The sequence below is a fragment of the Ylistrum balloti genome, unplaced genomic scaffold (genome assembly GCF_031769215.1).
Source record: "Ylistrum balloti isolate Yb309-2 unplaced genomic scaffold, AGI_CSIRO_Ybal_v1 Utg369724, whole genome shotgun sequence".
Taxonomy (NCBI): Eukaryota; Metazoa; Mollusca; class Bivalvia; order Pectinida; family Pectinidae; genus Ylistrum; species Ylistrum balloti.
The window spans coordinates 41881-47385 of NW_026781942.1; positions in this window are offsets into that span (position 1 = coordinate 41881).

A 5505-nucleotide genomic window follows, 5' to 3' on the forward strand; every position below is an offset into this window, starting at 1 on the left:
TTTTGCTTCATACATCATACCATAACACACCCTACTGTAGTCGATTTCGGATCGTTCAAACATCTGTCAAGTAGTTCAACAAACGTATACACTTATGCCAGTGTTTAAATTGTCGGCAGCAGACACCGTCAGACAGGTTATGTAAATACTGACGTTCGGAACAACGTCATTTAATGTTATTTCAGGTATCTATATATGTATCTATTTAAAAATAATTGGCTTTTAGACTATAATCAGCTGGAATATATATTACAGCACAGCCTACACAATACTGAGTCGGCGATCAAACTGATCAAGATTAATATGTTGGAGGAAGAATACCGTTCGACTAATTATTAATTTCTGTTTTTCAAATGTCAATAACAATATATAACTTTATTGACTGACACGTAGTTGCATGTGACCGTATTCCTTTATATAAAATTACCCATTGTTCTCTTCGTACTTTCTGATAAATGTCAGTCTTTCTTTATTAAGTTTTATCTTATACCGACTTCAATCGTAAACATGTTCGCCCTCATATGACCTTAGCTGGTCATCACATGAAAAGACTAAAGCCAAAATTACTCCTGAAATTATTAAACGGATTTGGTGAAAGTTTTAGAAATGATCACTGGTGACAATTAGATATATAATGTAATAACCCTGTAGAAATATAAATGTACTGGTAGTAATCACTCGATGTCAAACCTTCGGAACCAGATCTGCACTATCTCATGAAAGTTTACACGATCATGTACCTGCCTCTCGGAAACACAGATGTCATTCTTACATAACCGTAGATATTAATTAGGACTTTAGTTAATATACAGCATAATACATAACAATACTAAATTTACAAGTGAAACAGAGGTCATCAATTTCGGCACAGACAGACAAAAGTGGCGATCCACTTTTGCCTTTCTTCATCCTTGCCAAAATACAGCTTATATCTTAAGACACTGACCATGTATTCTCTACTTATCCTGCAATTGGCGCTGCCATTGTCGGAACACACATGCCACATATAGTTTTACTGTATTCAGCCGTGACGGAAAACAGCAGTACTTTATTTAGCACGTGCTTTTATTCGACAGAATTACTCTCTGAATTTCATTACGTTTATAAATAGTTGTTGAAATAAACGGTTATACAGGTTGTAATGATTTGTGAAAATTCATGAAATCGCTGTTGTATCCGATGAAGTTTGGAACTATGTTTCCATGCGGAGCAATTATGTTGGCGTACGTCATCAGGCAAAATTCAGCGTAATTCAACGTCAGGTAAACAAAGATTGAACAACAAAACGGTTGAAGTATTAATGGTCTGGTTTTCAATAAGTGTTGCAGGATAGATAGAATACATGATCAAATGTAAGCTGTACTTTTGTTCGGGACAGCAAGACAAAAGTGGGCGCCACCTTTGTCTTCCTTCATCGTCGCCAAAGAACAGCTTATCATAAGACACTGAACAGGTAAGTATAACGTTGTTTGCCAAAAACAAGTTCGTAAAAGATGGTCGTAAACTGACATTGGTGCAGCACGTTTGAATTGAAATTTGATACTGAAAAAATATTTTAACTTCAGTACTTAGTTGTACGTCCCCTGGTTCTTAAAACATTGTGTATTCTTGCAAGCAAACTGATATTAAGATGTTTAATGAATTGAACTGGCAAACTTAACCAGATGTCTTTAACAGCACATTTTAAGTTGTGGGGGAATACGGATTTCACTGTCTTTGAATCAGTAATTTCAGCACTTGTCGTGCAACGTACAAATTCAGTTGAGTTTAAATCCGGACTGCGCAGGTCATAGGAGGGCAACAAAAAATAATACAGAGCTTCGGTCTTGGATATTAGAGTGCCTTATTGTATCATAATTGTAAAACTCGATTGAAGTTAAATAAACAACAGTTATAACACAGAGAAAAAATTTCAACGTCAGATGTTAATGTAGAGTAATAAAGATACAGGAATACCTTTTCGATGTCTTAATTTTCGGATCAAAGCGTAATAAAGGCTGAAAATGGTGTACCTAGTATAGGTCAGCTAATTCTAATATCCTTAAACGCGGATGGGCCACACGGCCAACATTGTTATTTTTCATTTTTTTCTTTTTACATTTTTTTCAAAATCCCACGTGAAGATTGTTGATTATTTGTTTGTAAGGTTTTTTGCTTTTTTTTTTTTTTTTTTGTTCAATCTATCAGGTGAACATTCAGAGTCGACTGTATTCCGATTGATGTCCTCTACTTGTATGTTATACTTACCTATGTTTGTATACTAGATAATGGGTAATTCCTTAGAGGATTATAGGGCGTCAATCGGAAGGTTTAACGGTAGTATCTACTCGTTTACGTCCTCATGTAAAATATCTTGGAACCCAGCATATTTCCTTTTATTTCTCTTAACATTACTTAAAGACATGACTAAGATATATTCCATATGGATTTTCCAACATGTTTATCATTGTCTAGATATATGTATATCCGGTTTTTATAGTGCTGACTTTCCCTTTCTATTTATTATCTTAATTCTAAGTGGAGATGTTGAAACAAAACCCTGGTCCTGACAATCATGGCAACTTTGACTTGAGCTTACTCCACTTAAATACTAGAAGCATTAGACATACATTTTCTTTTCTCGATTCTTTTATCAGTGATTTTGACATTTTGTGCTTTTCGGAGACACATAGACGATTCAGTCGTAAGTGATTCTCCTTCTATTCCTGGCTATTCCACTTCTATACGTAAAGATAGAAATGCTTTTGGTGGAGGTGTTCTTATATATTTTTCAGATTCTATTAAATTTTGTCGCAAACTCGAGTTTGAACCGGCAAATCTAGAATGCATCTGGGCGGAAGTTATGTGCCACAATACACGTATCATGGTTGGATTATTTTATAGACCACCAAACTCCAGAAACTCTATCAAAATTTCGAGTGGTGCATTGAGACTGTCTCTGATTATTGTTCTGATATAGTTATCCTTGGCGATATTAATGTTGATATGTTACACAGAAATAATAAGTTAGATACATTAGTAACCAACTTTTACCTCGTAAACGTTATTACCGAGCCCACTCGTGTAACCACTGACACAGCTACACTTTTAGATCCTATATTTATTTCTTCGGATATTAAATGTCTCGATAGTGAGACATTCAGTGTAGACAATACTGTTAGTGATCATAAAGCGACTTTTATAAATCTATCATTTTCTTATAATTGTAAAACATCTTACGAGAGATTTGTTGGAATTATAATAGGGCAGACTACATCGGACTGAATGGTTCGTTATCATCAGTAGATTGGCACGATTTAATTTCCAATGCACCTACTATCGATTGTGCTGTTTCCAACTTCACTAGGCAATTTTTAGATATGGCTAGAATCTTTATACCAAATTCTACAGTTACTATCCGTCCCACCGACAAACCCTGGTTCGATTCGGTTTTACGTAAACACTGTTGTATAAGGGACAGACTCAAACAAAAGGCATTACGTTCTAAACGCCAAGATGACTGGTCTTCATACAGGGGTATGAGAAACAGAGTAAATAATATGAAAAAGAAGGCCAAGGCCGATTTCTTCTGTAATTTGGAATCACGTGTCTCTACGGCAAAAACTGAAAATCCCCGTGCCTTTTGGCAAATTCTTAACAGCTTTTTCTCCTCCTCTCCTCGCTCTATACCTCCTCTAGAATACAATGTTAATGGTATTACCAAAATGGCATTTTGTGACCAGGAAAAGGTTGAAATCCTCAATAATTACTTCACTTCTGTCTCCAGTACTGATGATTCTAATACAAATCTGCCAAACTTCGTCAGAAAATGCATTAATTCACTTTCTAGTTTTATGATCGAAGAAAAAGATGTTTATGATATTTTATCTACTCTTGACATAGGGAAAGCTGTTGGTCCAGACAGGATTAGTCACCGTATGCTAAAAGCTACAGCCAGAACTATTTCACAACCTCTTACATTATTATTTAATAGGTCTCTAAGGGATGCTGTTTTCCCTTCGGAATGGAAAAAAGCACACGTTTTACCAGTATTTAAAAAAGGAGATTCTCATGTTCCTTCAAATTTATAGGCCTATTTCTTTGCTAAGTTGCTTGTCAAAAACTATGGAAAGATGTGTCTTTAAATATATTTTTAACTTTGCTAGAGACAACAATATTTTTACAGGTATCAATCTGGTTTCCTTCCCGGCCACTCCACAGTCTATCAATTGATAGAAATGTATCACAGTATTGTTAGCTCTTTGGATAATAATGAATATTCTTGTGTTGTATTTTGCGATTTGTCCAAGGCATTTGACAAAATCTGGCATAAGGGTTTCTTGTTCAAACTCCATCAGTATGGAATAAATGGAGTGTTACTATCCTGGTTGGAAAATTACTTAACCAATAGATACCAATCTGTTATATACTACAACGAAAAAGAAACGCCGTGTAACCTAAAAAGATTCTTTTAAATGATATATTTTAATGTTACATTATTTCATTCATTTTTGTATACAATTTCATCTGTTTGGAACCATTTGTTGAAGGTTCTATCGATTATCAATGCTAATTATGCCAAAAATATCCCCCTTTTAGCGATGACCCTACTTGTATTGCGCAACACGGCCGGACATTTCAGTATCTTGTATGTCCTCCATGCGCAGCTGTCGCAGCCCTGATTCTTCTATGCATGGAATTCATCAGGGTGTTAACCCTTGCAATGGGGATGTTATTCCATTCTTCATGCATTCTAAATGAGGTGAACATGGACCTATCCTGGTCTGTTTAGGTAGATCAATATTCGATCTCTGTTATAGTATTGTTGCGTTGTGCAATGTGCCTTCTGCCACATCTGTTCACCAATAATAAATGAACTGAAAAAGAGGCTTACTTACAAAATGTATGGTTCACTTGAATCTGTCGAGTTTAATTTGCCGTGGTATACTTGTCGCAATAATGTTAAAGCAATGACTTTTCTCAGTTTAAGCGGGGCCACACCAACGCAAAGTGGCCAAGCACAAAATTTCTTTTCATTGAAAAACATTTTCAACCTCAAGAAATCAAAAAATTAAGACACAGCTCATATTTTTAGTTGAACATTGCTCTCCTAATTAAATATGGATCTAAACAATTTTGAATAGACACGTGAGCTTCTGATATCTAAAATTATATATGATAAATAACATATAAAGATACCCATAGTTCAGTTATAGTGAAAAAACTAATAGTTTTTAAACTAAATGGAAAGAGGAAATATTAGTTCATTTGTTTTTCTTCATAATTGGTTCTTTTTAAACATTAACGTAGTCTCCGACACTTCTCAAATTATCATTTTATCGGTTAAGTTAGAAAAACATATAACTATTCATCAAAGTAACCTTTTCTCGTCTTGCTATTAAGATGTTACGCCTATCCCATCCTGTTATTTAATCTATTTCCTAGGTACACCGGTACCGGAACCGAGTACGAAGTGTGTTCGGAAGTCATCGGAGTTTTTCTATCGTCTAGGCTCTGTTTCGAATC